Genomic DNA, 12,844 nt, shown 5'->3' on the forward strand with positions numbered 1-12,844 from the left:
GTGTGTGTGTGTGTGTGTGTGTGTGTGTGTGTGTGTGTGTTGTATAGGAACACCGGTATAATAAAAGATAGCTACTACTACTACTACTACTACTACTACTACTACTCACTACTACTACTACTACTACTACTATATTTTTGACGAGGAAAATGAAGCAAATACGTGGCTGTTACAGATTATGTGTGTGTGTGTGTGTGTGTGTGTGTGGTGTGTGTGTGTGTGTGTGTGTGTGTGTGTGTGCAGCGAGTTATCATGCGTGAGAGACTGTGGTGGTGGAAAACTATCTTGTAAAGTGAGGCCCGAGGAGTTGATTTGAAATTCTACCTCATAATGAACTCCACCAGGAAACTAAAACTCAGAATGATGGGTGGAAAACAGATTAAAGAGACTCCCACGCAATTCCACAACCAGAAAGACAAATATGTTGAGGCCAAGATTATATGGAAGCCTTGGTCAGAATACGAATACTACAGTGCTCGTAATAATCGTAACTATATGTAAATAAGAGCTATTCATTGAGTCTATGAGTTCATAGTCACTCAATTCAGCCATCCTTCTATTATGTTTTATTCAGAATATTTGCAGGGCATCAGAGTTTTTGCTAGCAGGTAATGTGTCTGCTTATTTCTCTCTTTGGACAATGCTGGGGAGTCTACGGATGCGATACTGAATAGTTGTTGAAGCCAGAGTGTTCAGTAATGGATGGTAATAGTGTTAACAAGTGGTGGATCCGGCCGAGCGCTGTCATTTACCTGATAGCGCTTCCCATGTAAGGGAGACTGGCCGGGAACAAAGAAAATCACCTCTTTCAGAGTAAATACAGATAAGACACAGACATATATAGCTAAATATGTATATATTAAACAATCACAACTTCCTATCATGCATCATTCCAGCCAACACTTTCATGACAGTTAGCTAAAAAGAATATCATTGTGCGTTGTTTTTTAGAAGCCTTGACGTCTTTTCTTGACAACCTGCAAGACCACGTATTATAAGTCATTGAAGTTTGCAAGGATGTTTTCATGATTCCAGTAATGGCTCAACAAGAATTTTACACTGTCAGAAGGAAAAACATTCATGATAACCAGCATAACCACTCACCTCTGTATCCTTTGAAAAACGACCCTTGTGATACGAAAAAGGGGGGGGGGATTATATGTATGAGTATAAAGCAATGAACACTGTGCCTGCCCTGTATGTGGAGGTGCAGCAGAACACGCAAGTAAGCTCCCCTTCTATCATGACTGCATGGCGTGGCGCGTTCAGATAAGCTAATAGTGGGTCCAGTGCAAGTTAGACGAGTATCATGACGTAGCCTGTCTAGGGTGGACATCCGCGTGGGAGGTATTGAGGCGCAGTAAGGTCTTGTCTACGCACAGTCCTAGGCTCTCCGTAACGCGTGGAACTCTCATAAACACTATTTACAGAGTCCACGGGGATGATCAGTCAGGTTCTCAAGAGTGTTTTTTCCCCACTGGTAATGCAGGGTCCTTGTTAAACTGTCACTAAAATCAAAGCAACCTTGAAAACCGCAATGGCTTTACCAAAATGACACAAGAAAGCTGGTAGTACTTTAAGAACTATGGTAAATTTGCCATGGTTATCTGTGCTATGGTTAGAACGTGTTAGAATATAAGAACATAAGAAAATAAGGGAAGCTACAAGAAGCCATCAGGCCTTCACGTGGCAGTCCCTTTATGATACATACCTACCTATTTTCACCTATCAACCCCATCCATAAATTTGTCTAATCTTTTAAAGCTCCCTAATGACTCAGCACTAACAACCTGATTATTGGGTATATTTCAGTTATCTACGACTACTATTTGAGAACCAATGCTTCCCTATCTTTTTTTAAATCTAACTTTATCAAGCTTGAACCCATTATTTCTTGTCTTGTCTTGCCCATTATTGTCATGTCCTGATTACTGGGTTTTGCCTGTGTCACCCTTGTTATCAGTTCTGTTATTCGGTGTGGTGCTAAAAATTATTGTTGGTGAGGTGAATCATGGTCTACTGGTGCAGCTCAGAGGCAAGGTGGTGGTGAATAAGTACGACGTTGGCAGAGAAGCTCGAGTCTCATGGTGGACCGAAGTGACTGTCCTCGCGTGCTTGGAGCTGCACTGCACACACCTATGCTTAGCCATCTTATCTACTGGCATGAGTGTTGGCCTTCTGCGTGGGAGGTGATGGGGCGCAGTCTTCCTCCTTGCCCAGACAAAAGACATGAGTTTTGAAATAGGTATTGGCATCTCATATGAATGAAGGGTGTATGATGGAATGCACGTGTGTGTATTGTTTGTATTTTTTAAAGAAAAGAAATAAAAAATAATGAAAGTAAATAATTGAAAAAAAAGGAAAATATAGCCTTATACTCACGTCAGGAATATGAAAAAAGAGGAAAGTAAAGAAAGAAAAACACCTGCACCAGTAAATTTGACGGGAAAGATAAAGAGTGTCTTCCTCCGCCACTTCCTTCGTAGAGAGCCCGTGAGAATTTGACGAGCTTCAACAAGAGTTTATTAGAAGCAGCGGAGGTCAGACGCCGAGGTGTTTGAAAATGCAGTCCACGGTCTGTAATTTAGAAACACACCGCACAAACCTCCACCGTGCATAACTTTTCCCACGATCTTAACCCTTTGCAGTATCAACAGTTCACAACAATACAGTTACAGTATAAGATCTAGAAGCACCTAGGAGCGAGTGACATATGGATTAAAAGAGCTTTCCAACGTCTAGTCTGTGTAACATTTAAATTTGGGTGTATAACGAAGGAGTGATTTGTGATTCATGAAGGATATATCTAATAGCAGTCATAGGGTTAAAAGTCCTGTGGTTTGCTAAGAATCTAACACTGTTCTGGAAGACTGTCAACAAATGAGGGGATTTAGGAGTGACAAATAGAAAACACAGGAAAAGTGAACGCAAGTCTTCTCGTTTGCTAAGAATCTACTCGTACTAGTTATCTGGCTTTGTGAGAAGGTTGTTACTGTTTGAGGATTGAGAGAAAACGCAAAACAACGTAGAAATGAGGACGAAAGGTTACTTAACTTTGACTGCCACTTGGCACATCTTTCCTTAATTACTAATCACTCTGAGACATCTTTACTTGTTCTACAGTCACCTCCTATCTTTAAACTGAGTAGAAATTGCAAATTCTATTCTTTTAATCCCTTAGTTTCTTGTAGATGCTTGTAAAGATTTCATGCATTACTTCTGGAGCTGTTAATTGTTTCGTATCACAGTGAAAGGGTTAAGGTTATGGAATGTGAGATGAGATCGGCAGAGAGGAAGTACGAGTATTCGGGAGGAGGAAGGTACTGGGGTGCGTACTAAACTGCTTTTCGATTTTGCCTCCAGTAGAAAAGGTGATTTTATTTCGGTGTAGCGGAGTAGCAAGTAGAAACAGTAACTGTGATATGAAATGTTACCGCAGAAGTGGCGATAAATCTCAGTACCTGACTTTTAACATCACGAAGGTCACCCCTCTCTCTCTCTCTCTCTCTCTCTCTCTCTCTCTCTCTCTCTCTCTCTCTCGTCTCTCTCTCTCTCTCTCTCTCTCTCTCTCCATATAACTCTACTTCTGTTAGCACGACACAGGAATCCTTAATGCACTTTACCCAGCGATCGTCTTACACATCAAGTTATAAACATTTCTCGTAATCTTAATTGATTAATCAGGTGGCGTGGGTGGCGGGGTGTTGACTTAGCCACGGGGTGATGGTGGCGGTGATGAGGGACGGGCTTGTTGTGGGCGGCCACGGGCGTGTTGACCATCCATGCCCCCGCGCCCATGAATCACAGACCCAAGAGGCACGTTGACAGTGCCGTGGGTGGGCGCCAGGCACGGCTGAGGGCGCGGGTGGAGAGGAAGAAAGCATTGGTGTGAGGGTGAGTGAGAGGCAAGGTAAAAACGGGGGAGTGAGACAGGATGAATGATGAAGCGAAGGGGGGGGGGAGGGTGTAGCCAGAAGGAGCAGCTGGTGTTGTGGAGGGGATGTGTTGGTGGTGCGGCGGCCTCCTGTGAGCCTCCCGTGAGCCTCCTGTGACTGTGAGGGCGTCGTCACCAGCACACAGAGGAGCTCGTGTCTTGCATGTTGAAGATAACTCAGTGACGTGTCTCTTGTTCTTTTACGGCTGGCATGAAGAGAAATCAGTGTGTGTGTGTGTGTGTGTGTGTGTGTGTGTGTGTGTGTGTGTGTGTGTGTGTAGGGTGGCCGCCTAACCCTGACCCGCCGCCCCCGCCCGTCACGTGATGGCCAAGGATAAGGACAACTGTTTCATGGTAATTAGTAAGGTGAAGATAAGCTGTTGTGGTGGCTAGGGTGGTTTCTCTCTCTCTCTCTCTCTCTCTCTCTCTCTCTGGTGATGGTAGTAATAATGCTTCTAGTAGTAGTCGAGGTAACGTGTCTATACAAAAAAAAGCATGCTAGTGATGATGTCTGCGGTGATGATGGTGATGACTACAGTTGTACCCTTTTCACATCTCTAGCTTCAACGATAACACCCTTTTTCGCTTCCTTTTTCCTTATAGAGATAGGAAAACAACCTTGCCCAGCTATCTGCAGACACTTGATGATGATAGTGGCGGTGATGGGTAGAAGGAGGATTACGAGGAGGAAAATGAGGATACGAGTGGAGTGTAGAGGTGAAGGAAGGCAAGGAGGTGTCAGTGGTAAAGAGAAGTAGTGGTAGTGAAGATTGAGGAAAAGGAGGAGGAGGAAGAGGAAGGTATAAGGTCGGCGGAAGAACAGACTGTATAAAGTTTGTGCTAGACCAGGAATAGGACAGGAAAAGAGGCACTTGTCCATGTTGACACACACACACACACACACACACACACACACACACACACACAGTGAATCTCTGAATACTGTTTAATAGGAAATCGTAAATGAGATCATGCTTCCTACAGAGAGAGAGAGAGAGAGAGAGAGAGAGAGAGAGAGAGAGAGAGAGAGAGAGAGAGAGGAGAGAGAGAGAGAGAGAGAGGGAGGATGTGAGCTCTTCATTAGCAAAGGTCAAGTAAGGGCAGGAGGCCTCATGTGGTCACTGAAGAGGTGGTATGTCCTCAGGTGGTGATAGCTCCTCCTCTCTCCCCCTCCTCCTCCTCCTCCTCCTCCTCTTCCTCCTCCTCTTCCTCCTCCTCCTCCCTCCTCCTCCTCCTTGTAATGTTATCTTTTCCGCATCCTGATAATTTTTCTCTCTCCCTCCTCTCTCCTTATACTCGTTCTTCAGTAGTCGTTCAAGAGAGAGAGAGAGAGAGAGAGAGAGAGAGAGAGAGAGAGAGAGAGAGAGAGAGAGAGAGAGAGAGAGAGAGAGAGAGTTGAGATTATAAGACATGATTTAGAGGAAGATGGAAAGGAGAGAAGGTAGAAATGAAGAAACGTAAGGTAAACGATGGAGGAGGGAGAGAGATGGTAAAGACTGGGAGGGAAAGGTTGGCTGGTGGTGGTGGTGGTGGTGATAGTGGTGGTGGTGGACCCCGCTGGACAAGACGGAATGGCTCCAGTGTGTATGAATTAATCCTTGATGTGCCGACAGAAGCTCCATTAAAATGAGATACGGTGATGAAAGTGAGGGGGTCCATGGGGCAGAGGGAAATGAGGGACGGTGACTGACGGGGCTGACGGAGGGACAGAGACGGCGAGGGAAGGGCGAGGGCGGCACAAAGGTGAGGGGAAACAGAAGCATTGTGATGGGAGGGAGATAAGACGGGCAAGGTGAGTGAAGGATGACGGGTGAGGGAGAGTATGGGAGTGAGAGGCGGGCTTATGAGAGGCAAGGAGGGCGAGGGGATAGGGCTGGATGGGGCGGGGGTGTCAAGGGCAGTGTAGCCAAGGCCTTGTGCCGGCACCATCCCATTAGGGCGCCTCGCAGCCTCGACATGAGACGGTCATCAGCTAATTGTTTTGATTGGGTCAGCTTACAGATCAGGTCAGGCGGGCGCGCAACATCGAGCCAGTTAAATAAACGAGAAGATAGCCCCTGGAGGAGGGCACGCCCGACACACTAATGGCTGTTTTCTCGCCTCCTCCTCCTCCTACGCCGCCGCCTCAGTGATCGACCCTCTCCCTTCTTCCCTCTCTCTACCCCTCTCCCCGTCCCTGCCCGCCGCCTCCACCTCCACCTCAGCCCCACACTCGTGATCCAGCTGTTCATTATCGCCGCTGTGTGGATTTTGGTATTTGCTAATGATGAGTAATGAATCCGCTCCACTCGAGAGGCTGAGTTTGTTTGCAAGGAACTTTCTGGTACTTCTAATTTTATATATTTATGTCTTGCCGATATCAATCTTCTGGAAAGTCCTGTTAGGTGGCGTGAATCTGCCCCCCTCATACCCTCGGGCACTTGACACGCGACGGGACTTAGGAGCGTCAGTACAGGGGCGTGTTGATGCCTGGTGATGTTGCAGGTACCAGACAAAGACCCGTATTTTTAATTCCTTTCACTGCTATTTGGTACTTCTCTCCCTAGTTACTAGCCACTCTAAGACAACTTTCCTTGTTCCACAGCCACCTCCAAGAAATTGCTTGATGTAACTTATTTTTTTATCCCCTTCTTTTTTGTACGTGCTCATAAAAAAAAAAAACCCATACGTTGCTTTAAGTGGTGCGAATTGTTACATTTGCAGTGAAAGGGTTAAGCTCCTTGTTCTCTCACCAATCTTAAAGGCCCATAGAGATAATTGTGTGTCTTTTCATGAGTGTTTTCTCCTGATGGTGTTACAGAATCCTTGTTAAACTATCACCAGAATCATTTAAACTATCATGGGAACAGACACTAGACTAATCTAACATAATCTAACCTACCTTAACATAACTAACTTGCCTAACCTAACATAACCTGACCTAAAACTGATAAGGCATACACCAGAGTCCCTTATCAACACCCTAATAGCATCCACTACAGCCTGTTAAACATAAAGGATAAGACGACGAAATGTTTGGGATTGCGGACCAGAGGAGCACAAATGAATTACAAAGGATTACAAGCAGCAGGACACATTCAGATCCTTTGCTTGGGTATTTGTTTTCATTACTCCGTTGATAAAGAAGGGATATTGCAGTGAAAGGGATGACGTTAACGACACTGATAATGGCGATGACTATGGGGGTGATGAGGAGGAGGAAGAGGAGCAGGGGATCTATAAAGGAAACGGATAAAAAAAGAGAAGAGACTTAGGGGGAGATTTATAAGGAAAGAGGAAAGAGGAAAGTTTGATAAAAAAAAAAAAAAAAAAAGAGATGAAATTATAAACCTTAAACTGTATACATTAAAAAGATATTGTATTCTTTTTGCGGAGCTCTCTCTCTTCCCCCCTCTCTCTCTCTCTCTCTCTCTCTCTCTCTCTCTCTCTCTCTCTCTCTCTCTCTCTCTCTCTCTCTCTCTCTCTCTCTCTCCACTTAGCTAACGTAATCTAACCTAACCTACACTAAAATATTTCCAACTGACCTAACCTAACCTAACCTAACCTAACCTAACCTAACCTAACCTAACCCTTAACCTAACCTAACCTAACCAAACCTAACATCAAAGAATGATATGTCATACACTAAAGCCGCTTATCAATACTCCTTGGTGATAACACTCTCAGATTAGTAATGGTGACTGCTTACTGAATCCTAATATACAACGGAGAACATCCCTTTCACTCTCCCACTCACTCCCATCCTCTCACTCCCCTCTCACTCTCTTCAGGGGCGCGCCACGTCAGTCCTAAATCGTGTCAGGGCGCGGCTCTTACGGCAGATTTAGTGTCAGGGGAGAGGAGGCGCCATTTTGTCAAACTAACACCCCGGAAAGGTTGTCTGCGGCCGCCACAACGCCTCGCCTCTCCCCCTCCGTCACGGCCCGCGGGAAGACGGAAGACGAGCGGAGGGGCGGAAGGAGGGTGAGGAAGGAGGGGAGGAAGGAAGCGAAAGATAGGAAGCTATTGAGAAACAGGCGACCAGTGAGGAAGTTTGATCAAGTGGAGAGAGAGAGAGAGAGAGAGAGAGAGAGAGAGAGAGAGAGAGAGAGAGAGAGAGAGAGAGAGAGAGGGGGGTGGGGGAGCTAGTGTGGGAGTGTCGTGGTAAAAAAAATAAAATTAATACTAAATAGGTAAAAAGAATTCTTGAAGAGAGAGAGAGAGAGAGAGAGAGAGAGGAGAGAGAGAGAGAGAGAGAGAGAGAGAGAGAGAGAGAGAGAGAGAGAGAGAGAGAGAGAGAGAGAGAGAGAGAGAGAGAGGGGGATGAAGAAAGCATTTATTTTTTTACAGATAAGATTTGCTCTTTTACTGAAGAGTTAAGAGCATTTTATTTTATCTGGCCAGTGAATTTGTTTATTTATTACTTACAAAAGTCACTAAGTTTCGTTAGAAGTGGACAGGAGACGCACTTGTCAACACTCAGCAAGTATAAATGATTATATAGAAATATTGGTCTGTGTTATCATCTCGTGCTCATATAATCCCTTTATTTAGGATTTGGATTAACAAACTTTTTATCAACCGAAACTGATCCGTTGTAGGACAGAGATTCACTATGTAACTCTTGTGGATTTTTTTTTGTTATTCTCTAATACAAGAGAACCAGTATTTCACAATCTTTCATCCCTTTAACTGGTAAACTTTGGAACTCTCTGGCTACTTTTGTATTTCCCTTTTCCTGTGGCTTGATTCTTTCAAGAGGAAGGTCTCAAGACTCTTCTCCAATTTTAGATAATCCTTTTGGCCCTTTTCAATTTAGGGACTGGCACCTTTGTGGATTTTTTTTTTTATTATTTTTTATGCCTTTGGCCAGTACGCCTCTTACATTTAAAAAGTCTAGTGATGGTTTAGCAAAGATTCTGCTTTATTAGTGGAAAAAATACATCCATTATCTCTGTGTGGTGTTTGGAAATTGATTTTATGTTAGAGCAAAGCGTTTAGAAATATTGTGACCTGTTTACCATTTCGTCACATCAAGATTATGTTTACCATTCTTTGCTCCCTTTTTTTTTGCGCGACTTTCTAATCAGCGTAACTGTGTGTGTGTGTGTGTGTGTGTGTGTGTGTGTGTGTGTGTGTGTCGCTAATCTCTTGGTCATTCATATAATTCGCACCTTTTTACTTGATATCCGTGAGTGACATGAAGCGAATGGCTGCGTTTCTATTTACGCAATCCCTTTCTTCTCCTCTCCCCTTCTTTTCCCTCGCCTCCCCTCCGTCTCTCCTCCCTTCTCTTCCCTCCCTCCTCGCGCTCGGACGGGCGGCAAAAACACAACTCCAATCAAACGCCACAACACCACGCCGACAAAACTGCCCGTCAGATTTGGACCCAGTGGAAAAAGTTGTCACCCTCAAAGCGAAGGCCAATTTGGAGCCGCCGACAATACCACCCTCTAATGTTGTCATAATGGGGCGGATGACAGCGCCTGCCGACCTCCGGGCTACGCTGATCCCGGTGCTTCTATACATACGTCCCGGCGGCGCGTCTGTGGTGGGGAAGCGGATAGGGAGAGACTGGGGATGATGGGATTTCGGTGCACTAGCTAAGCGGTCCTCCCCACTACGGGCCGCCGCTGGAACCAATCTGTGAGCGGCACGCAGGATAGGATTACGATAATGCGGGTGAGGGCGTGGCGCGTCTGGATATTATTTGTCCAAGAGGGGAGCCACGAGTGACATGGGTCCGCTAGCAGGCTGGACACCTCTCTCGCCCCATCGCTGGTGTGGTGGTGGTGGTGGTGGTGGTGGTGGTGATGGCGGCAACCCTAGCTGGGCGGGGAGCGCTGGTGACACTTCAACACTGCTGCCCTCAGACGATGCTAACGCTGTCGGCAATTATGTGTGAGGCCTTTTTACCCGAGCGCTGACAACCGTAACGTAGCCGACCCTGCCACCGCCCGCGTCCGGACTCTAGCTGCCTGGCTTGCTGGCTGCCCGCGATCTCTTCAGGGCCTCGCATAGGGACGATCTAGCGGCAGTGGTCTTGTGTGCGTGTCTGTGTTTATGGGTTTCTGTATATTTTCATCATGTAATGGTGTTATATTTTGGTGCCACTGTTATTTTTCATGATCAATCACGTATATGATTATTATTATTATCATTATTATTATTATTATTATTATTATTATTATTATTATTATTATTATTATTATTATTATCATTATTATTATTTATCTATTTATTTATTCATTTTTTTAGTGGAAGGCAAATGTAGACAGGTACTGTATTTTGTTTTGTTTTTGTATCATTGTGGTTAGTATCTCTCTCTCTCTCTCTCTCTCTCTCTCTCTCTCTCTCTCTCTCTCTCTCTCTCTCTCTCCCCTCCCTTCGATCCATCTATCTATATAATCATTTTGAATTATTACGTTTATAAGAAAATATAATAATGATAATCATAAAAGATAACATTGTTACATCATTGTGGCGGAAGGCTGTGACGAGTGGGTGGTGCAAGAGTTAGGTAAGGTATTACGCTCACCTGTGTAGTGTTATCATCATCGCCATCACTGTTACTATTGCCACCGCCACAGTAAGCTCACCTTGCGTCCATGTATTGCTCAGATTGAATTACATACATATTGAACGTTTTAGTTACATTTATCGTTGTAAGCTAACCAAAGGTATAACTGTAATGAATAACTTAATTTTTTTTTTCTATTTTTGTCCCTCCCCTTTTTTTTTTGCCCGCTCGTTTTAAAATATGATCGAGGATTTCATAAACTCGTCTTGTTGACCACGGTACCGAAGAAGTTAATGCGTTAATCCTTTCGCTGCTAGTCAGTTTTTTTTTTTAATCACCTATAACTTTTAAAAGACTAGCCTCTTAAAAACGTACTTCTGTAGCTCTCAAGGATTACATTAACCTCATATTCTTTCCCTCTTCATGTCCATCCAAAAACTTTATTACAGTGATCTCGGTGTTAACATAAAACGACCTTAGCAATAAAAATTAATAAGCGAAGGAGGTCGTGTGGTGATACACTAACGCTGCCACACGGCGACTTAAAGGTCTCCGTAAAGAAATACCGAAATAAACTTCTCGCTGTGACTTTGCATTGCACTTCATTATGACACAGTGCCTTGGATGGGTAGCTGGTCTTCTTACAGGCCACAGGCATCGTTAATCTGGATCTTACGAGTGGTTTTTTCCAGTCGATGATGCGGAGTACTTGTTCAACGATCAATGCAGTTATGATATACATGGTGCATGCGTACGAGTAATTAGAACTGCTGAAATACATTTTTTTTTTTTTCTTATGTAGGAGGGACACCGGACAAGGGCAACAAAAGTCTTAAAAAAAAAAGAAAACCCACTGAGATGCCGGTCCCAGTGAAGCATACAAGTTCTAATTACCGGTCCCAGTGAAGCATACAAGTTCGTATTCATAAAGCTTTCGTCTTCTTACCTCGATAACTTGTACTAATAGGCTATGGTAGAAGTTCCTGAGGCTTTCAACAATGTTTCCATGAGTCCACTGATAGACAAAACAACGGTCCTTCAGCATCATTCGGAAAAAAAAAAAGCATAAATAGAAAAACACTCATGAGGAACCTTTACGATAATAATTTCAGTGACCTTTTAAAACATGTACTCTTAATGGAAGCCCGAAGCGTTGAAAACATCACGACACTTGGCATTACCGATACACTACCCTCATTAATTTATTATGTAAGAGGGACACTGGCCAAGGGCAACAAAAACCTCGAAGAAAAAAGACCCGCCAGAGTGGCAGTCCCTAAACAGACGTCAAAAAGGATCATGGAAAATTGGAGGATAAGTGTCGTGAAACCTTACCTTCCCTTACGGTGTTATCCTGGGAGCGTTACTGTGTAGTTAGGAAATCGGCCACTATTAACTTCCCTTTCTTCGTGTTTTCTTCGGAACGGAGGAGAGCGTCGCAGAGTTGCCAGGAAGCCAGGGTCGGGAGAGGACATCGGGACGTGGGTCTTTGGAGGGCAGTGCCGCGGTGTCGCTCCAATGCCCTGTTTGTCCATCTCCACTGATGCGGCTGTGACTTGACACTGATCTGTTTCCTATAGTGGTGTGGTGGGGAGAACCGGGGGAGTCAGGGTGGTGGTGGCGGTGATGGGGTGAGTGGCGATGGCGGCGGTGGTGTTCCTCATTGGTGATGGTGGTGATGGAGGGGAGGTGTGAGGGAGGTGGTGGTGAAAAGAAGGTAGATAAGAGGTAGTGTTGCCTGCCTGGCTGGGAGGGAAGTGGGGGTGTTGAGGGAAGTGATGTAGGAAGGGTGGTGGTGTTGGCGGTGTTGGCAGTGGTGGTGGTGATGGTGGTGGTGGTGGTGGTGGTGGTGGTGGTGGAGTGAGGAAGTGTTTTTGAAATTAGGTGATGGAGTGCTACTTTATAAAGTCATGCCGCTGCCACTCCCCTCCTCCTCCTCCTCCTCCTCCTCCTCCTCCTCCTCCTCCTCCTCCTTATCGTCCCTTTCGTTGTCGCTTTTTTCTTTTTCGTTCTCGTCTTCCTCTTTGTCCTCTTTTTCTTTCTCATGTCTGATCTACTCCTCTTTCTCCTCCTCCTCCTCCTCCCCCTCCTCCTCCTCCTCCTCCTCCTCCTCCTCCTCCTCCTCCTCCTCCTCCTCCTCCTCCTCCTCTTCGTTCTCCTTTTGTCTCTCTATTTGTAGCTGTCTCTCTATCCTGTAACTTGTCTCTTTAGCCTGTAGCTACTTAGAAGGGCTGTTGGTGTTTAGCTTTCCTTTGTATTCCCTTTGTATTCCTCTTCCTCTTCCTCTTCCTCCTCCCTTCTTGTTTTAAATGATAACGATACTCTTAGTTTAAACTGATGATTTTATGTCTTTGTAATATTCGCATGTCAGCCACTTTGCTGTGTTTCTCTTGATGTCCACCCCTGCACGT

General features: G+C 45.0%; 1 long non-coding RNA gene across 1 annotated transcript in view; it reads left to right on the forward strand.

Moving 5' to 3' along the window:
- The window catches only part of LOC135111318 (uncharacterized), a 63,809-nt gene that overhangs the window by 20,018 nt on the left and 30,947 nt on the right, over nucleotides 1–12,844 (forward strand). The gene's annotated exons all lie outside the window — the stretch shown is intronic.

Source organism: Scylla paramamosain, chromosome 21 (assembly GCF_035594125.1).
Source record: "Scylla paramamosain isolate STU-SP2022 chromosome 21, ASM3559412v1, whole genome shotgun sequence".
NCBI lineage: Eukaryota > Metazoa > Arthropoda > Malacostraca > Decapoda > Portunidae > Scylla > Scylla paramamosain.